The sequence below is a fragment of the Sapajus apella genome, unplaced genomic scaffold (assembly GCF_009761245.1).
Source record: "Sapajus apella isolate SASKATOON/1434 unplaced genomic scaffold, GSC_monkey_1.0 scaffold3, whole genome shotgun sequence".
Taxonomy (NCBI): Eukaryota; Metazoa; Chordata; class Mammalia; order Primates; family Cebidae; genus Sapajus; species Sapajus apella.
Window position 1 is genome coordinate 25881037 of NW_022436943.1, and position 22317 is coordinate 25903353.

The following is a 22317-nucleotide window of genomic DNA, read 5'->3' on the forward strand; positions in this document are numbered from 1 at the left end:
CACACTCCCTTCCTCTCTTCGTGTCACATTGACACACACGGTATGTTGGCGCCTGTCTATCAGCTTGTAACTGGCCCACAAGGAAGGCAGTTCTTCTGAAGAGCCCTCAAAGATGCCCACTGTCCCTGCTTACCCACTCCTTTGTTGTGTCCTGATCACCTCAGTTAGTTGCTCCAGGCGTCTACTTGTCCATTTTTAAAAAAGGGAATACTACTGGCTGAGTGCAGTGGCTCACACCTGTAATTCCAGCACTTTGGGAAGCCAAAACAAGAGGATCACTTGAGGTCAGGAGTTCGAGACCGGCCTGACCAGCAGGCTTTACTAAAAAAATACAAAAAAAAAAAAAAAAAGCCAAGCATGGTGGTGCACTTCTGGAATCCTAGCTACTCAGGAGGCTGAGGTGGGAGAATCGGTTGAACCAGGGAGGCAGAGGTTGCCGTGAGCCAAGATCATGTCACTGAACTCCAGCCTGGATGACAGAGTGAGACTCTGTCTTAAAAAAGAAATAGGGCCGGGCGCGGTGGCTCAAGCCTGTAATCCCAGCACTTTGGGAGGCCGAGGCGGGTGGATCACGAGGTCAAGAGATCGAGACCATCCTGGTCAACATGGTGAAACCCCGTCTCTTCTAAAAATACAAAACATTAGCTGGGCATGGTGGCGCGTGCCTGTAATCCCAGCTACTCAGGAAGCTGACGCAGGAGAATTGCCTGAACCCAGGAGGCGGAGGTTGCGGTGAGCCGAGATCGCGCCATTGCACTCCAACCTGGGTAACGAGCAAAACTCCGTCCCCAAAAAAATAAATAAAATAAAATAAAATAATAAATAAATAACAAAATAAATGAAATAAAAAGAGAATTCTTCTGAGACACATTCCTCCTAGGGAAAATGGAAAGGACAATAAATATCACTATTTATCTGCTTTCCATGATACTGTGATTACAGTTGTGCTTCATTGATATAAATATTCCTTAGTTGTACTATATGCTTCACATAGTCATAGTATTTTTCAGTGGTCAAGTACATCCTTCAGTATACTCCTTTCAATGATGGTTAGACCAACTGCACTGATCAACAAGGAAATAAAAGACCTGAATGGCATGTAAAACAACTAGCTCTAGCAGACACCTATGGAGCACTCCACCCAGCAACAGAATGCACATTCTTCTCAAGTGCAAATGGAACGTTCTCCAGGATAAACCATGCTCTAGGTGACAAAGCAAATCTCAATGCATTTTAAAAGATAGAAATACTACCAAGTGTGGCAGGGCACGGTGGCTCATGCCTGTAATCCCAGCACTTTGGGAGGCTGAGGCGGGCAGATCACCTGAGGTCAGGAGTTGGAGACCAAACTGACCAACATGGAGAAACCCTGTCTCTACTAAAAGTACAAAATTAGTTGGGTGTGGTGGTGCATGCCTGTAATCCCAGCTACTCAGGAGGCTAAGGCAGGAGAATTGCTTGAACCTAGGAGGTGAAGGTTGCAGTGAGCGGAGATCGTGCCATTGCACTCCAGCCTGGGGAATAAGAGCAAAATTCTGCCTCAGAAAAAAAAAAAGAAAGAAATACTACCAAGTATGTTCTCTAAACATAGTGGAATAAAATCAATAACATAAAAAAAGTTGGAAAACTCACAGATATGTGGAAATTAAACAACACACTCCTAAATAACCAATGGGTTAAAAAGAAATCAAAAGAGAATTCAGAAATAGTCTAATATGAATGAAAATGAAGATGCAACATATGAGAACTTATGGGAAATATCTAGGGCAGTGACTACAAGGAAATTTATAGCTCTGAATGATGATATTAAGAAAGGACAGAAATTTCTTTTTTTTTTTTTTTTTTTTGAGACGGGGTTTCACTCATGTTACCCAGGCTGGAGTGCAATGGCGCGATCTCGGCTCACCACAACCTCCGCCTCCTGGGTTCAGGCAACTCTCCTGCCTCAGCCTCCTGAGTAGGTGGGATTACAGGCACGCACCACCATGCCCAGCTAATTTTTTGTATTTTTAGTAGAGACGCGGTTTCACCATGTTGACCAGGATGGTCTCGATCTCTTGACCTCGTGATCCACCCGCCTCGGCCTCCCAAAGTGCTGGGATTACAGGCTTGAGCCACCGCGCCCGGCCAGGACAGAAATTTCAAATCAGTAACCTAACATTTCACCTTAAGAAACAGAAAAACAACAAACTAAATCTACTTCTTTCTAAAGCAAAAAGAAGAAAATGACAGAGGTTACAGCAGAAATTAATAAAATGGATACTAGAAAAACAATAGAGAAAAAAATCCATGAAACCGAAAGCTGGTTCTTTGAAAAGATCAACACACTGACCAAAAGTTGGCCAAGTGCTGTAGCCCACACCTATAATCCCAGGACTTTGTGAGGCTGTGGAGGGAGGATTGTTTGCACCCAAGAGTTCAAGACCAGCCTAGGCAACATAGGGACCCTGTCTCTATAAAAAAACACAAAAATTATCTGGGTATGGTGGTACACACCAGTAGTCCCAGCTACTTGGGAGGTTGAGTGGGAGGATCCTTTGAGTCCAGGATGTCTAGGCTGCAGTGAGCCAAGATCACATCACCACAGTCTAGCCTGGGTGACAGTGAGACTCCACTTCAAACAATAAAAACAAAATAAATTGGGCAAAAGTCACTCCTAAACAGAATTCACTGTGGATAGGGCCTTTAGACAACTTATTCATGCTTGACATTGGACAAAGAGGTTGAGGCTTTGAGAGCTGGTGGTATGGCCAAGGTAGAGGTAAGATTGGAAACCAAGTGTTCTGATCTCCACCTGAGGCTTCCGACACTCTCCCTCCTCATTTAACACCTAAGAACGAATCAAACGCTTGTATAGCCACTCGTGTTTGTAATGCAATAGGAAAACCATTGGAGAGAATTTTACCATTAGGTAAGACAATAAATATTCAAATAAGTAAAATCATTTTCTCCTGTTTTTTCTCCCACATAAATAAAATAGTATTTATTTATCTATTTTGAGTGAAGTGTCTCTCTGTCACTAGACTGGAGTGCAATGGCGCCATCTTGGCTCACTCCAACCTCTGACTCCCTGGTTCAAGAGATTCTCCTGCCTCAACCCCCCAGTAGCTGGGATTACAGGCACATGCCACCACCCCCCACTAATTTTTGTATTTTTTTTAGTAGAGGTAGGGTTTCACCATGTTGTTCAGGATGGTCTCGATCTCCTAACCTCATGAGCCATCCGCCTCAGCCTCCCAAAGTGTTGGGATTATAGGCTTGAGCCACCACGCCTGGCCAAAAAGTATTTATTTTGATGTGCTTGAAGTAGATTACTCTTCCAAGCAAGATTTAAATAGATTACTCTTCCAAACTACCTATTTTCTGTGGTTATTTAGAAACAAGCCAGGATCATAATAGATGTGGCAAAAGAGAATTTAAATGATGTGCCTATAAACAACTATTCTCCTGCATGTTCAGGTAGTTCAAGACCAGACTGGGCAACATAAAGTATTTTATATAAACTCAATTAACCTTCTCAAAAATTCTATTCTATGACGTAGATGCTGTTACTGATTCCACTTTACAGATGAAGAAACTGAGGTGGAGAAGTTAGGTAATATGTCCAAGGTCATAAGCAGCTGAGCTGAGCATCATTAAGTCTATGTTCTTTTTTTTTTTTTTTGAGACAGAATCTCGCTATGTTGCCCAGGCTGGAGTGCAATGGCGCCATCTCAGCTCACTGAAACCTCCTCCTCCCAGGTTCAAACAATTCTTCTACCTCAGCCTCCTGAGTAGCTGGGACTACAGGTGTACGTCACCATGCCCAGCTAATTTTTGTATTTTTGATAGAGACGGGGTTTCACCATGTTGACCAGGAGGATGGTTTCGATTTCTTGACCTCGTGATCCACCCACCTCAGCCTCCCAAAGTAGCCTCTGTTCTTTTTTATTTATTTTTTTAACCAAAACATGGATCTCCAGTTCAAGTAGTTTGTGTTCTTGACCATGCCTCATAAACAGCCCCTTGAGGAACCCAGATTTAAGATGACTCTATCAAGTATTGTTTATGGTGATGATGATGATTGTAGCCTCTTTCTTTCAAATTCCTACTTATTTCCTCCAGCTGAAATCCTCTTCAGGAACTGGAGCAATTAGGAATCATAGTATAATAAAAAGCTAGAGCTGGGAGGGACCTTGAAAACCATATAAGTGAGGACTTTATTTTACAGACGAGGAGATTGGGTCTGGTGTATTCACATAGATGCTGGGTGGTTGTTAATGACAGAAGAACGATTTACATAAGGGACAATCAATCCAATAGCTCTAGTTTTGTAGTTGGAGACCTCCAAACAACAAATCTATTTTATGGATCTTTCTAAAATAAGTTCTGGATCTTTCTGTAAGAGAGCACCTAGCCGAAGTATTCTGAACCCTGGCTGCCTATTAGAATAACCTGAAGAGCTTTTAAAAGACACTTAGGGCCAAGCATGGTGGCTCACAACACTTTGGGAGGCCAAGGTGGGTGGATCACTTGAGATCAGGGGTTCAAAAGCAGCCTGGCCAACATGGTGAAACCCCGTCTCTACTAAAAATACAGAAAAAAAAAAAAATTAACCAGGCACTGTGGCACATGCCTGTAATCCCAGCTACTTGTGAGGCTGGGGTAGGAGAATCACTTGAACCTCAGAAGCAGAGGTTACAGTGAGCTGAGATCACACCAATGCACTCCAGCTTGGGCAACAGAGCTAGACTCCATCTCAAAAAAAAACAAAAAACAAAAAACAAGACACTTAGGCTTAAGTCAATAGACTCAGAATCTCCCTGGGGCAGAATCTTAACAGTGAACTACATATTTTTTGACACCCCTATACATAGAGAAGGCAGAAACCCACTTGTTCAGCCAATATGTCATATACTCAGGCTGAGCACGGTGGCTCAAGCCTGCAATCCCAGTACTTTGGGAGGCCAAGGTGGGCGGATCACAAGGTCAGAAGTTCGAGACCAGCCTGATCAATGTGGTGAAACCCCACTAAAAATAAAAAAAATTAGTCAGGTGTGTTGGCGTACACCTGTAATCCTAGGGGAATTGCTTGAACCCGGGAGGTGGAGGTTACAGTAAGCAGAGATTGCACCACTGCACTCCAGCCTGGGTGACAGAGCGAGACTCTGTCTCAAAAAAAAAAAAAGAAAAGAAAAGAAAAAGAAAAAGAGTGGTATACTCTTGCTGCTTGGCCAAACTAACGCTTTATTTAGTCAAGAACTCCATTGGTGATTGGGGAACAGTTTTTCATTCCATAGGTAAACAGGGTTTGGGCGTCTTAGAAACATGAAGTTAGTTAAGTGTTTTCTCAAGGTACTGAAAAATAAGAATAACAACAGAAAAAAAGAAAATTAGTGTGACCGTTGGTGTCTTGAATTCCTTGGTGAATAAAGAACCACCGCATGGCATACAGTCATTTCCTGGTATTCCATAAACTAGACAGTAGGTTTCAGAAGGTGAGGGTGGTAGAGGAAACACAAGCATTTGGAAGTAATTGCCATGTGTCTGTCTAATCCAGTAAATCCTTGCAGATTTACCCAATATCCACAATGATCTTGGCCTTGGCCTCCCCTCTCTCAACATACAAGTTATTCCTCTCCCAGGCCTAAAACCAAGCTCAAATGGAAATATATTTAGTGGTTATAAAAAAGTAAAATGTGGGCAGCGTCCCAACAGAAACAATCAGCCCGCTTGCCCAGAGGGCAAGTGCTAATGTATCAGAGCAGAGGAATGAATGGGGAGGAAACAAGGCTGCCTCCCATGCCCGGTCCCCAACGCCCTCTGCACGCAATAAACAAACAGTCATTTGAATTGCTCTGGTTCTCCTGTTTTGTTTTATTTTTTATTCTGCAGGATGATAAAGACCTAAAACCTGTTTCTACAGTGTTTTTATGGCTAGAGTTGTAGAAAACCGCATTTAGTCAGTTTGAATAAGTCCATTTGAATGAGTCAAATTTTTTAAAAGCCTCGGGATCCAACAGAGCTGGAAGAAAGTGGGGGTGGGGGTTAAATGGTTCATTTGAGATGTTTGCCTTCAGTAACGTGAGCAGGAAAAGCAGAACAAACGTGGGACAGGCAAGGAGGGGCCCCGGCTAACGCCGACCCTGAAGGACTCAGGGAACATGTTCAGATTCAACACCCGCTCTGAGGCAGAACTCCCTGAAGCTCTTTGACAAGCATCGTGGGCAGGAACTAAAGCATCAGGGTCCAAGGGAAACAGTTACTACACGTAGAAAACATATATGAAATGCTTCTTGTACTTCTAAAGGAAAAGCAAAGTGCATGCTAAGAACATTGGATGTCACCAGGCATGGTGGCTCATGCCTGTAATCCCAGCACTTTGGGAGGCTAAGGTGGGCAGATCACCTGAGGTCAGGAGTTGGAGACCAGCCTGACCAACATGGAGAAACCCTATCTCTACTAAAAATACAAAATTAGCCGGGCGTGGTGGCGCATGACTGGAATCCCAGCTACTTGGGAGGCTAAGGCAGGAGAATCGCTTGAACCTGGGAGGCGGAGGTTGCGGTAAGCCAAGATTGTGCCATTGCACTCCAGCCTGGGCAACAAAAGCAAAACTCTGTCTCAAAAAAAAAAAAAAAAAAAGAAAAAAGAACATTGAATATCTCAGTGTGTTGTACCTAGGATCAGTTTGATATTGATGAGAGAATGTCAATAAAATGATCACAACAACACATTATTGATCTTACCTTAGATTCTGAAATCTGTGACTCTTCATGAATTGTTACTCTATAGGCCCTGGCGCTCTCTTTTTTTCATAGCACATAGGAAAACTAAGCTGTAACAGCTCAATTCCCCCACCCCCTCCACCTCTAGTCTTCCCTTCACCACGCTTGGCCCAAAGTGTCATTAGCTTTGTCTTCTGCTAATGACAAAGGGGACACCAAGAGGGAGGGCTTTTCACCCCAGGATCCTTTTGTTCCCAGCAAGGGGCTGGAGTCAGGGAAGGGGCAAGCTCACCCCAGTCAGAGACCCAGCATTTGCAAACCGGGGCCTCTGCTGTTTTCCAAGTTGGAAAACCCTCGTGATGAGCCAGATCGTACGCAGAGATAGGATACCACTGGCCAAAGTTTCTTAACCACGCTTCATTTTTGGTTTGCATATTCACTGCCAAAGATTCTCATTGTTAAGAAGCAGTCAAAACCTCTTTATATGCATTTAAGTAAAGTGGTGTTGCTTTCTCTAATCCCTAGAAGGGAGAAAAACCAATGTTTATTAAATTCTTTTTGTTTGTTTTGCGACGGAGTCTTGCTCTCTTCCCTAGGCTGGAGTGCAGTGGTGCAATCTCAGCTCACTATAACCTCTGCCTCCCAGGTTCAAGCGATTCTTCTGCCTCACCCTCCCAAGTAGCTGGGATTACAGGCACCTGTCACCATGCCCAGCTAGTTTTTTTTGTAGTTTTTAGTAGAGATGGGGTTTCACCATCTTGGCCAGACTGGTTTGAACTCCTTACCTTGTGATAAGCCTGCGTCAGCCTCCCAAAGTGCCTCAGTGTTTATTAAATTCTTAATACGTGCTAGGTCCCCTACAAACACCATCATTTTAAACTGTCATTTTTTACCCAGTGAAGTCAGCATTATTAGTCCCCTTTTATGCTGATGGGAAATTAAGGTTCAGAGAGGGGAGAGAACTTTTCCAAGGTCACATAGCAAACTATTGATAAAGCCAGGTTTCAAGCTTAACTGTACCAGGCTTTCAAATCTTTGCTCTTGTTCTCTGTAGCATGCAGCCTCTTTCTCTATTTTCTCCTTTTCGCCCATCATTATCTTTCTCAATTCTCTTGCCTTCTTTCCTAAGGGGCGGTTCTATCAAGGACAACATCTTTCCCACACATTCTACTTATTCCTAGTGACAGGGCATTGCCCCTGAATGAGGCTCCCTGAGGGCCTTATTAAGAGCTTGGGAATTTCTGATCTGAACAATTGCAACCTGATGATGTTTTATGGCCAGGAGAAGGGATAAACCATAGCCCATTCCATGATATTTCAACCTTGCATCTCTCCTCTAGCTGTTCTTATGCTCCTTCTTGATAATAGGATGGCATTTCAGTTTCATTTTGGGTGATAAGGGCTCTGGAATGAGAGAGCCAGGTTGAAACACAGTGTCTGGCTTTGCATCAGTGACCTCAGTTTTCACATTTGTAAGATGAGGATAATCATGGATTGTTGTGAACAGCACAAGAAGCAATGTAAGTAAAGAGCTTAGTGTGGTGACTGCTCATAGAAGATGCCTCAGTAAGCATTTTCTCTCCTTTCCCTCCTTCTCTATCCCTGGAAACTGGAGACCAAGCAGGGGTGCAGAATCATTTGTCTGTCAAGGGGGTACAGTCTTGTTACAGGAAAGGGGTCCAGATCCAGGCCCCAAAAGAAGGTTCTTGGATCTCGCGCATGAAAGAATTCAGGGTGAGTCCATAGAGTAAAGTGAAAGCAAGTTTATCAAGAAAGTAAAGGAAAAAAGAATGGCTACTCCATAGATAGGGCAGCCCCGAGGGCTGCTGGTTGCTCGTTTTTACGATTATTCCTTAATAATATGCTAAACAAGGGCTTCTCCTTTTTAGACCATATAGGTAACTTGCTGATGTTGCCATGGCATTTGTAAACTGTCATGGTGCTGGTGGGAGTGTAACCGTGAGAAAGACCAGAGGTCACTCTCACCACCATCTTGGTTTGGGGGGTTTTAGCCAGCTTTTTTACTGCAATCTATTTTATGAGCAAGGCCTTTGTGACCTGTATCTTGTGTCAACCTTGTATGTCATCCTGTGACTTAGAATGCCTTAACCATCTGGAAATGCACCCTAGTAGGTATTGTCCTCATTTTACCCAGCTTTTATTCAAGTTGGAGTTGTTCTGGTTCACACACTTCTGACAGTCTGGCCTTCAGTTCAGCCATCAGCAGGCTGTCGGGGTGGTGAGGAAGCTGAGCAGGGTCAGTGGTGGTGCATGTGAGGGATGTCCTCTAGTCTTTGCCCTTTCCTCCAGCTCTGGTGGTCGAGACCCAGAATGACCACCTCACAGACTTACTGATCATGTGACTAAGACCTGGATTGGACATTGGGGGATTGTGGGAACAGAGCTGTCAGAGCTACCAAGACTGGAGCTTGTATAAAACACAACCGTGGGAGTGAAATGGGAAGAATGTGAGGGTTTTGAATTCAACCAAAAATGCTGGTGTTTGTCTCCACTGTATATCAACTTTCTCTTTGGACATGTGATTTCACCTCTCTGAGCCCCAGTTTCTCCATCCCCACATTCACTGAGCTGCTACCATATGCCAGGCACCTTTTTGCACACTTTATTTTTATTTTATATTTTTGTGGGTATATAGAAGGCGTATATATTTATGGAGTACATGAGCTATTTTGATACAGTCATGCAGTGTGAAATAAGCACATCATGGAGAATGGGGTATCTATACCCTCAAGAATTTATCCTTTGAGTTACAAAAAATCCAATTGTATTCTTTAAGTTATTATAAAATGTACAATTAAGTTATTATTAACTGTATCTTGTACACTTTTCATATATACTTTTTGTATACAAGGCTTACATTCATTAACATTCTGGAACATGTTGTCATATCCCAGTCCATTTTATGCCAATGCTTAGCATTTACTTGCTTAGCAAATAGGTAAGCCATATACTCACCCTCACATTGTTTATATTCCAGAGGTAATTTGAGGTATAAGTGGGTTATCAGGCCTAGTATATATTGTGTCTTCAATAAATATCAGTTCCCTCCTCCTGTAGCCTACCTCACCTTATTGTGCGCCATAGAGTTCAACTATTAAGTTGAATGACATAAAACTGAGCTTTAAAAAGTCAAAAACAGTAAAATTATTGCAGAAATAGTAAAGCCCATACTAAAATTCATATGGAATCTCTAGGGACCTGAAATACTCAAAACAATCTTGAAAAAGAAAAACAAAGCTGAAGGACGCACACTTCCTGATTTCAAAACCTAGTACAAAGTTACAGTAATCAGTGTGATACTGGCATAAAGACAAACACATAGGCCAATGCAACAAAATAAAGAGCCCAGAAGTAAACTTTCTTATGTGTGTGTGTGTGTGTGTGTGTGTGTGTGTGCATACATATACACACATATATAGTCAAACAATTTTTGAAAAGAGTGTCAAAGCCATTCAAAGAGGAAAGGACAGTTTTCTCAATAGATGGTGCATGGAAAAGTGGCATATCCACATGCAAAAGAACGAAGCTGGACTCATCTAACAACACCATACGCAAAAGTCAATGCAAAATGGTTCAGAGACCTAAATGTAGAACTTAAAACTATGAAACTCTCAGAAGAAAACACAGGGCAAAATCTTCATAGGCCTGGCGCAGTGGCCGACCTCTGTAATCCCAGCACTTTTGGGAGGCCAAGGCAGGGGGATGACCTGAGGTCAAGAGTTCAAGACCAGCCTGGCCAACATGGTGAAATTCATCTCTACTAAAAATACAAAAATTGGGGGGATGGTGGGTGGGCGCAGAAGGCCGGGAGGAAGGCACCGCGGGCGTTCAGGCGTGGGAAACGGTCTTCGGGTGTGCTGGTTGCCCCAGCCTACCTCAGGCATTAGAACTACAAACAAACCCTGATGCGACCTCTCCAGATTGTCCCAAGTCGGTTGATTTCCCAGCTGTATTGTGGCCTTCAGCCTTCAGCCTCCACACGAAACTGGATTTGCCTGAAATTGGCTCAGCCAAGTTCAAGTACGGCAGATTTTCGGAAGTGTTTTGCAAAATCAAAGCACATAGTCATCATCTCAGGGGCCGGTGTTAGTGCAGAAAGTGGGGTTCCGACTTTCAGAGGAGCTGGAGGTTATCGGAGAAAATGGCAGGCCCAGGACCTGGCGACTCCCCTGGCCTTTGCCCACAACCTGTCCCGGGTATGGGAGTTCTACCACTACCGGCAGGAGGTCATGGTGAGCAAGGAGCCCAACGCCAAGCACCGTGCTATAGCTGAGTGCGAGGCCCGGCTGGGCAAGCAGGGCCGGCGAGTCGTGATCATCACCCAGAACATCGATGAACTGCACCACAAGGCTGGCACCAAAAACCTTCTGGAGATCCATGGTAGCTTATTTAAAACTCGATGTACCTCTTGTGGAGTTGTAGCTGAGAATTACAGAAGTCCAATTTGTCCAGCTTTATCAGGAAGAGGTGCTCCAGAACCTGGAACTCAAAATGCCAGCATCCCAGTTGAGAAACTTCCCCGGTGTGAAGAGGCAGGCTGCGGGGGCTTGCTGCGACCTCACGTCGTGTGGTTTGGAGAAAACCTGGATCTTGCCATTCTGGAGGAGGTTGACAGAGAGCTCGCTCACTGTGACTTATGTCTAGTGGTGGGCATTTCCTCTGTGGTGTACCCAGCAGCCATGTTTGCCCCCCAGGTGGCTGTAAGGGGCGTGCCAGTGGCTGAATTTAACATGGAGACCACCCCAGCTACGAACAGATTCAGGTTTCATTTCCAGGGACCCTGTGGAACGACTCTTCCTGAAGCCCTTGCCCCTCATGAAAATGAAACTATTTCTTAAGTGTCCTGGGGAAGAAGGCAATTATATCTAAGAACCAGGCCACACGCAGAGAAGAAATGGTCTTATGGCTGGTGAGCTGAATATTGAACAATCTAAAAGTACCCTCTTATTCCCTAGCTGGAATCCAACCTGTTGATAAGTGATGGGGGTTTGGCAGTAGCAAGAGCACCCACATTCAGAAGTTACAGGACTGTAAAGTTAATGCATATTATTTGGTTTGAACTGAAAAGTAAGATATCTTTGATGTGTGTGGTTGATTATTGAGAGGGAAAAATTTAGTAAATTAGATTGTCTTAAAAAATACAAAAAAAAAAAAAAAAAAAAAATTAACCGAAAGTGGTGGCAGGCACCTGTAGTCCCAGCTACTTGGGAGACTGAGGCAGAAGAATTGCTTGAACCTGGGAGGTAGAGGTTGTAGTGAACTGAGATCATGCCACTCCACTCTAGCCTGGGCACAGAGAAAGACTCTGTCTCAAAAAAAAAAAAGTTTAATGACATTGGACTTGGCAGAGATTTCTTGGATACAACATCAAAGGCACAGACAACAAAAGAAAAACTAGACAAACTTCATGAAAAATTTAAAATTTTTTGCATCAAAAGACACTATCAACAGAGTAAAACAGAAACCCACAAAATGGGAGAAAATATTTGCAAATCATATATCTGACAAGGGATTGATACCAAGAAATCTTAAAAATCAACAACAAAAAACGCGGGATTCAAAAATGAACAAAGGACTTGAATGGACATTTCTTTTCTTTTCTTTTTTTCTTTCTTTCTTTTTTTTTTTTTTTTTGAGACAATCTCTTGCTCTGTTGCCCAGGCTGGAGTGCAGTGGCGTGGTCTTGGCATACTGCAACCTCCACCTCCTGGGTTCAAGTGATTCTTCTGTCTCAGCCTCCTGAATGGCTGGGATTACAGGCACGCACCACCACACCCGGCTAATTTTTGTATTTTTAGTAGAGATGGTGTTTTGCCATGTTGGCCAGGCTGGTCTCAAATTCCTGACTTCAGATGATCCACCTGCCTCAGCCTCCCAAAGTGTTAGGATTACAGGCGTGAGCTACCGTACCCAGCCCAACAGACATTTCTTTAAAGAAGACACACCAGCCGGGCGCGGTGGCTCAAGCCTGTAATCCCAGCACTTTGGGAGGCTGAGGCGGGTGGATCACGAGGTCAAGAGATCGAGACCATACTGGTCAACATGGTGAAACCCCGTCTCTACTAAAAATACAAAAAATTAGCTGGGCATGGTGGCGTGTGCCTGTAATCCCAGCTACTCAGGAGGCTGAGGCAGGAGAATTGCCTGAACCCAGGAGGCGGAGGTTGCGGTGAGCCGAGATCACGCCATTGCACTCCAGCCTGGGTAACATGAGTGAAACTCCATCTCAAAAAAAAAAAAAAAAAAAAAAAAAAAAATTAAGAAGACACACCAATGGCCAATAAGCAAATGAAAAGCTGCTCAACATCACTTATCATTAGAAAAATGCAAATCAAGACTATAGTGAAATACCATCTCACACACATCAGAATGGCTACTATCAAGAAAATAGAAAATAAATGTTGGCAAGGATACAGAAAAATTGGAAGTCTTGTGTACTGTTGGTGGGAATGTAAAATGGTGCAGTAACTGTGGAAAACAGTTCCTCAAAAAATTAAAAATAGAATAACCATAGAATTGAGCCATTCTACTTCTGGGTATATACCCAAAAGAATTGAAAACAGAGTCTCAAAGAGATATCTATATACCCATGTTCACAGCAGCATTATTCACTTTCACAAAAACATGGAAGCAACCCAAGTGTCTACCAATAGAGGAATGAATAAACAAAATGTGGGCTTTTCGTATAATGAAATAGTATTCAGCCTTAAGAAGAAAAAAAAGTCTGATGTGCTACAACCTGGATGAACCTTGAAAACACTATGCTAAGTGAAATTAGTGAGTCACAAAGAAAAATACTATATTATTCCACTTATATGAAGCGGAGTAGACAAAATCATAAAGATAGAAGGTAGAGTAGTGGTTGCCAGAGTTGAGCGGAAAGGACAATGACAAGCTAGGGTTTAATTTGTACAGTTTCAGATTTTTTTTTTTTTTTTTGAAACAGAGTCTCTCGCCTCATCACCCAATGGCATGGTCTTAGCTCACTGCAACCTCCGCCTCCCGGGTTCAAGAAATTCTCCTGCCTCAGCCTCTCCAGTAGCTGCGATTACAGGCGCCCACCATCAGGCCTGGTTAATTTTTGTATTTTTACTAGAGACTGGGTTTCACCACGCTGGCCAGCTGATCTCGAAATCATGACCTCGTGATCCACCCACCTTGGCCTCCCAAAGTGCTGGGATTACAGGTGTGCGCCACCGCGACAGTTTCAGTTTTACAAGATGAGAAGTGTTATGGAGATGGGTGGTGGTAACGGTTGGACAACATTATGAAGGTATTTAATACCATTGAATCGTACGCTTAAAAATGGTTAAGATGGTAAATGTGTTTTATACCACAATTTTAAAAATACATTTAAAAATGGCTAAATAGCAACCATTGTATATGCCCTAACACAGTATGGAAGGAAGAAGGCTTAATATAACGCAGAAATAGCTGGGTGCAGCGGCTCATGCCAGTTAACCCAACACTTGGGGAGGTCGATGTGAATGCATCACTTGAGGCCAGAAGTTCAAGACTAGTCTGGGCAATATGGTAAAACCCCTTCTCTACAAAAAATACAAAGATTAGCCAGGCATGCTCATGTGCACCTGTAGCCTCAGCTACTAGGGAGGCTGAGGTGGGAGGCTTGTTTGAGCTTGGGGGGAAGAGGCTGAAAGTGAGCCATGATTGTGCCAGGTAGCCTGGGCAAGAGAGCGAGGCTCTGTCTCAAAAAATAAATAAATAAAAATAAAGCAGAAATAATAACAACAACCTACCAGTGGAAGCTCGATTGGATTTGTTTTTCTTGACTTCCTAGGAAAAGTGATTCCATGCCTTGCTTTGTTAAACCTGGCTATAAAAGCAAGGCATCAAAACAGACTGTTAAATGCTCACTGAGGTAGAAAACCAAAGCCCACAGCAGTGTCCCACATTAGGAGCCAATGGATGGAAATGAGGGAATGGAAAGGTGAAACAGCAAACAGAGGAAGGCTGGCTGGTACACTGCCCGACTGGACAGCCTGCTGCAGCCACCGGCCTCAACCTGGGACAGGGAGACCTGTGGGTCCTTGTCTCTTTCCCTGAAGCCAGCAATAAAGTGACAGGCACCCAAGAGAATATACGGCCTTTTTGAACCTTGGTGAAGCACCGTCAAGGGAGATTGCCAGAAAAACATACTCTGTCCAAACGTAAGTTCCTTCCACAAAAATTGGGCAGCTCCTAGAATTTAATTCCATTAACATCTCAATGCCTCCAAACATTTGATTACCAGAGCTCATCAATGGCTGCTCTCAAGGGCAATTATCTATCATTATCAATGTATTGCCTTACCCTTTTAATTAGGATGTTAATGTCCAGTGTAAACAAAGCCTTCTTTTCTAATTTCAGCTGTGCACAATGAAAAGCCCTTTTTTTGTTTTCCATCCCCCTAGGGTTCTGTGAACTGAATTTACTCTAGTTCCTGAAGTGTGGAAAAAGTAAACAAGGTTTTGTTTGGATTCCGCCTTTCAGTTTCTTTGGACTAAAACCCAGCAAAGTGCCAGCAAGTTATCCCAAAGAAAAAAATTGTCCTGAGGTATGAAATTAGTTTCAGAGAATGTTACGAAAACAAAAAAACAAACACAAATTCAGAGGTTTTTTAATAGTTAAAGAGAAGAGAGGGGAAATGTTTGGCATATTTTCAATTGCTTTGTATTACCACAGAAATGTAAACAATTTTAAACTTATGTTAAATTTTAGCTAAACAGATATTGTGGTCATTAACAAAGGGTCCCTATGGCAGATTAAATATTTCATATGATTATATCAATTTCTGACACAGGGACTTAATCAATACAAAATTTCTGAAAGAAAGATGAGATGAAGCAAATATCAGAAACTTAAAAATATATACACATAAAGAAAGAAAAATCATCTACGTAAGTGACCTTAGTATTTCTTGGTTGTCCTTAGCCATCCTTGGAGTAGTCTGGTTAGTGAGAGTTGCCTTATCTCTGGGGAATGTGCTAATCGTTCCCAAGGTACAGGTGTCCCTCATTGGACACAGCCAGCTTAACTCTGGAAGAACCGCTTGGCACAAAGCAATCAGGCAGTGGGCATTCCCTTTGATCAGCTGTCTGTCTACGTAGAACCTACCGGAATCATCACATCTGCCTGGCCTATTCTGAACATTGTTTTGAGGCTAGCATGGGGCAAGACTTATTCAATGTTTGAAAGTCTAGGGGAGAAAATAATTTGAACAAAAAGGTCACAGTTTAGTGGTTAAATTGAGTAACTGTTGTATCCTTTCTCTCAATGTTGATTATTGAAATGATTTTTATTATGTTTATAGTAAAAAAAAATTAGTAAATAGAAAAACACATGATGCTACATAAGGTAAATTTATTTTTTGTTTTTGTTTATTATTATTATTATTATTATTTTGAGTTGGAATCTCTGTCGCCCAGGCTGAAGTGCAGTGACACAATCTTGCTCACTGCAAACTCTGTCTCCCAGGTTCAAGTGACTTCTCCTGTCTCAGCCTCCCAAGTAGCTGGGACTATAGGCATCTGCCACCATGCCCGGCTAATTTTTGTAGTTTAAGTAGAGACCGGATTTCACCACATTTCAGATTAAACCTCTGACCTCAGGTGATCCACCCACCTTGGCCTCCCAAGTGCCGGGATTACAGGCATGAGCCACCACGCCTGGTCCGTAAGGTAACTTTTAAAAATCCTATTTTGATTGGCCCACTTAAAGAGGTTTTACAGGCCGGGCGCGGTGGCTCACGCCTGTAATCCCAGCACTTTGGGAGGCTGAGGAGGGTGGATCACGAGGTCAAGAGATCGAGACCATCCTGGTCAACATGGTGAAACCCCGTCTCTACTAAAAATACAAAAAATTAGCTGGTCATGGTGGTGTGTGCCTGTAATCCCAGCTACTCAGGAGGCTGAGGCAGGAGAATTGCCTGAACCCAGGAGGTGGAGGTTGCCGTGAGCCAAGATCGCGCCATTGCACCCCAGCCTGGGTAACAAGAGCGAAACTCCATCTCAAAACAAAAAAAAAAAAAAAAAGAGGTTTTACAATGGTTAATTCTTACACTGATTTCCATTTGTAAATAGAGTCCTGGTTAATAAAGGGTAAACACATAAAGGCACTCAAAAAAAAAATCCATAAAACCACTTCTATCTACCATTATCAAAAGCTGATTATTTTATTATTTTGAGATATGTTCCGTCAACACCTAGCTTATTGAGAGTTTTTAGCATAAAGGGCTGTTGAATTTTGTCAAAGGACTTCTCTGCATCAATTGAGATAATCATGTGGTTTTTGTCTTTGGTTCTGTTTATATGGTGAATTACGTTTATAGACTTGCATATGTTGAACCAGCCTTGCATCCCCGGGATGAAGCCTACTTGATCATGGTGGATAAGCTTTTTGATGTGCTGTTGCAATCGGCTTGTCAGTATTTTATTGAAGATTTTTGCATCTATGTTCATCATGGATATTGGCCTGAAGTTTTCTTTTCTTGTAGGGGAGCACTACACACTGGGGTCAGTTGGGGGGAAATAGGGGAGGGACAGTGGGGGGTGGGGAGCTGGGGAGAGATAGCAGGGGGACAGATGCCAGATGTAGGTGATGGGGAGGACGGCAGCAAATCACACTGCCACGTGTGTACCTATGCAACAATCTTGCATGTTCTTCACATGTACCCCCAAACCTAAAGTGCAATAAAATAAATAAATGGGGAAAAAAAAAAACAGATTATTTTTTCCTTTTCTGTCTCTTATCAACAAAATCCTTGAAAATTGTCTTTGGTATATTCCTCGTAAATGTCAAAAATACATTTGAATGTGCAAATATGTCTTTAAAACACATTTTTCTTTGATTATAAAAAGTAATATAAGCCTACAGAAATTTTTGAGACTATAAAATAGTACCACCCAAAAATATCACCCATAAACCTACAAACTGGAGTTAGCCATTGTCAATATTTCTGTGAAATAGGCAATTTGCTCTCAGACAGGGAGCCAGGATGGCCGGGAGAGACCTTGGCTTCCTAGGTTGAGGGGCATGCATGACAAAGCTCAGCTGAGTTTGCCACCAGACCTATTATGCTCCTTATAATGTAAGTGATTTACTGGAATAGTACATAAACTAAGGGAATATGGGTGTGAAAACAAACAGAATTGTTCTTTTGCTTATTCGTTTGTTTATTTATTTATTTAGAGATTGGAATCTTGCTCTGACTCCCAGGCTGGAGTGCAGTGGCATGATCTCCACTCACTTCAACCTCTGCATCCCAGGTTCCAGTGATTCTCCTGCCTCAGCCTTCCAAGTAGCTGGGATTACAGGTGCCCACCACCACGCCTGGCTAATTTTTGTATTTTTAGTAGAGATGAGGTTTCACCATGTTGGCCAGGCTGGTCTCAAACTCCTGACCTCAAGTGATTCACCCACCTCAGCCTCCCAAAGCGCTAGGATTACATGTGTGAACCACCGCGCCCAGCCAGAATTGTTCTTTCTATGCCAACTAAATTGAATGCTTTAGAAAGACTCCATCGAGGCAAGATTTTAGAATCGAAAGTGTTCTGCACTCAGCTGGCATTGCAAGTGCCTCTTTCCAGATCAAGACAACACTCCTCCCAGGCACTGCAGGCCAGTGTTTGAGGACAGTAGTGGGCAGGATTGGGACAGGCAGCTGAGGCAGCCACGTGGGCCATCACAGATGCTCTCTTCAGCCCCATACATCAGGATCTGGAAATGAACACTGTGTGGACTTCACCTCCCCACCATTTGAGATAAGATCACTCAGCTGGGGAATCTCCAAATCTAGGACTGAAGAGATTCCCAACAGCATCTGCTAGTTCCAAACACTTTTGAGTTTACCCCAGATCCCTCAGTTGAGGAATCTGTGGATGTCACTGATTAATGCTTTAGCTAGACACCAGCTTATCTTCCCCTGCCACCCCAGGGAAAGTGCTTCACCTCTCTCCCATTCCACACCATTGGCTTTTCCTTGCCATTTTCCTGATTTGAAAAGTACTGGAGGCAATTTAGGAATGAATGAAAAACCCTCCATCAAAGCTGTGTTGCTCCAGAATCCCGAGGCAGAACTACTTCCAAGTGTGGTTGGAAGGCGACATTCAGGCAGCATTCACAGGTGGAGCTGCAGAGGGGTGCCAAGGCTGGGGGATGTTTCTGTCTCTCGTGAGTTCCTGTATCAGAAGCTTCCCAGCTACTTTCTAGCAGGCAGAATGAAGGGGACAGGCAGCAGCCAGCTCACTTTCCATTGCAGTAACTGCTCCAGTGGTCTAAAGTGGCTCCTGCAGTAGACTCCACTACCTTTGCCTATCTAGACAATTTTCTTCTTCGCAGTCTTGATGTGGGGCCCTATCCTTGTCCCATTGGATGCCTTCTCCCTGGGCTCTGAGTATTCAACTCGGAGCAGAAAGTGGCGTGACAGTGCCCTGTGCCAACCACCAACTCACTCCCATGGAGACCCAGAGAAGCAGCCCCAGCTCCTGTTCCTCCTGAGCCCTGATATAAAGATTTCCCTTTGATTCTGTCAGCTGCCCATATCCTTCTATCGAAATCCATTTCTGGCTGGGCATGGTGGCTCAGATCCATCTCTACTAAAAATGCAAAAATTAGCCAGGTGTGGTGACATGCACCTGTAGTCCCAGCTACCCAGGAGGCTGGGAAGGAGAATTGCTTGAAGTCAGGAGGCAGAAGCTACAGAGAGATGAGATTGTGCCATTGCACTCTAGCCTAAGTGACAGAATGAGACTCAGTCTCAAAGAAAGAAAAATAAATAAATTTAGGAAAGAAAGAGAAAGAAAGAAAGAAAGAAAGAAAGAAAGAAAGAAAGAAAGAAAGCAAGCAAGCAAGCAAGCAAGCCTTTCCGATTAAAGTAGCCAGAGCTAATTTTTTTTTTCTCTGATTGTAACTAAAAAATTGTAACTAAAAGGACACCGCTCGCAGACATATGTGTGTATATGTTTGTGTGTGTTTATGTGTATGTGCATATGCACACATTTGTGTTTTGCTCTCAAAGCACAGCCCGGGTCTGTGCATTTTTACAGTCAATAACTCAACAAAAACATCTATTCAGGTTACCTCATACGTTCCCTTCACTAATATGTAGGCTACTAAGCTAGGTACAGAAAGTAGAAAAAGGAGTAAGATGCAATTACCTTGCTTCAAAGTCCCCCTGCCCATGTTTGGCCGGGAGAAAAATCAGATACATTTATTACACTGTATTTTAGTGGCTACCTAGTGAATTATCACTCCAGCCAGTCTAAATTGGTGGTCTTGGTGGTGGTGGTGTCAGTGAGGTTGGAGGGGGCGTAGCTGTGTTTCTATGTGATCCTGCCTGCCTGGCGACAACAATTGGCCCACAGGGTAAACATCTGATCTAATTCAGGCCAATCACAATTTTTTTTTTTTTTCTCCTAGGAATCCAGAATAAGGGTGGGGCAAGAAGAGTTGGCTGGGGAGGAGAGAGAATGGCTAAGAAAAACGCTGAGAGGTAGAGTTGGTTGGTCATTTCCCTCTACAGGGCTCAAACGTGAAAACTTGAGAGAGGCTGAGCACGGTGGCTCACTCCTCAATCCCAGCATTTTGGGAGGCCAAGGTGTGTGGATTGCTTGAGTCCAGGAGTGGGAGACCAGTCTGGGTAACGTGGTGAAACAGTGACTCTACAAAACAAACAAACAAACAAACAGACAGACAAAAAAACCAGAAACTAGCTGGATGTGGTGGAATGTGCCTGCAGTCCTAGCTACTAGGGAGGCTGAGGCAGGAGGATGCCTTGAGTCCAGGAGGTCAAGGGTGCAGTGAGCCAAGATCATGCCACTGCACTCCAGCCTGGGCAACAGAGTGAGACTCTGTCTCAAAAAAAAAAAAAAAAAAAAAAAAAAAAAAGTGGGTTGGGAAGTCACCTTCTACCCACCAAGCAGACTTAGCAGCAGAACAAAGAAGGTTGCCTAGAAAGAAGGAAGGGACTGCCACAGAGAAGCCAAGGGGCTCTGGACTCTGTGACCACCCATGGTCGTGACTCCCGTTTCAGGCCTCACTGCATGTCAGTTTTTTAATTCTATGAGACAGGGTGTCTCATAGAATCAATACATCAATACTGTATGATTTATTGCCTCTTGTGATCAGCCCAAGTGGGTTTCTGTGTTTGCAACCCAGACTTCTAACTGAAAAAAGCATAAATCCCAAGTGCTGTGGGAATCCAACCTGCACAATGACTAATTCTCTAGGGATGAGAAGAGGCCTTGTAAGCCTTCCCATAGGAGGTGGCATTTCGTTCCTCTTTTGTATAGAACCACAAACTATTCCTTTGCCTTTCCTGTTGCTATCTCAGGTCTTATCCTTCATGCTGTGCTACTCCAAGTTTAGCATGGAATTCTCTGGGTGAGATTCTTTTAATTCTATTTCAGGATAGAAAACGACTATGTGCAAATGTAGGTACCTCTGTTTTGTTGTCATTGTTGTTTGAGACGGAGTCTTGCTCTGTCACCAGGCTGGAGTGCAATGACACGATCTCGGCTTACTGCAACCTCCACCTCCCAGGTTCAAGCAATTCTCTTGCCTCAAACTCCCAAGTAGCTGGGACTACAGGTGTGCACCACCATGCCTGGCTGAATTTTGTATTTTTAGTAGAGACAGGGTTTCACCATGTTGGTCAGGATGGTCTTGATCTCCTGACCTTGTGATCTGTCTGCCTTGGCCTCCCAAAGTGCTGGGATTACAGTTATGAGCCACCACACCTGGCCAGTACCTCTGTTTTCATAGTTGGGGTAACTTCTCCCAAGCTGCTTACAGAATTAGATATTCCAGTATGGGCATATTTTGCTTTGGTTGCTACATTATACTGCATTCAGTAGCTTCCACTTCTATGTTCCATGAATGTAGAATGCATTACCATCTTAGGTTATGATGTGAAGCAAGTCTGACATCCACATTATTCTTCACTGAACATTCCCAGTGGTCACACTTAAAGAGTTTCACCAATGCTGGATTATACTACACAGTCATAAAACCAAATCTTTTCCTGTCATGGCTGCCATGTCTGAGAATCCCAAAGTTCCCTCTAAATTCTCATCAACACCATTCATTCATAAAGCTAACTAAAGGGTCTTGTTTATACCTGTGCTCTCATCAAATAATACATCATTAATAATTTTATTTTATTTATTTTCTTAAGACATGGTCTCACTCTGTAACTGAGGCTGGAATGTAGCAGCACAATCTTGGCTCACTTCAACCTCTGTCTCCTGGGTTCAAGCAATTCTCCTGCCCCAGCCTCCTGAGTAGCTGGGACTGCAGGGACCCACCATCAAGTCCGGCTAATTTTGATTTTTGAATTTATTTTTTTTTATTTTATTTTATTTTTTTTTGTAATTTTAGTAGAAATGGGGTTTCACCATCTTGACCTGGCTGATCTGGAACTCCTGACCTCAAATGATCCACTCACCTTGGCTTCCCAAAGTGCTAGGATTACAGGTGTGAGCCACTGTTCCCAGCCCATCATTGGTGATTTTAGAGTGATTTGTCTGATTTGAAAATTTACGAAGGGAAACAGGACATACTTGTTTTGGCTTCTAGCTTTCCTTCCTTCTCT

General features: G+C 43.3%; 1 pseudogene across 1 annotated transcript; it reads left to right on the plus strand.

The window, feature by feature from the left end:
- Positions 1–10566: 10566 nt before the first annotated feature.
- Positions 10567–11861, plus strand: LOC116532181 (annotated as a pseudogene). The gene has a single exon (XR_004260750.1). The product of XR_004260750.1 is annotated as an NAD-dependent protein deacylase sirtuin-5, mitochondrial pseudogene (transcript).
- The last annotated feature ends 10456 nt before the right edge of the window (positions 11862–22317 follow it).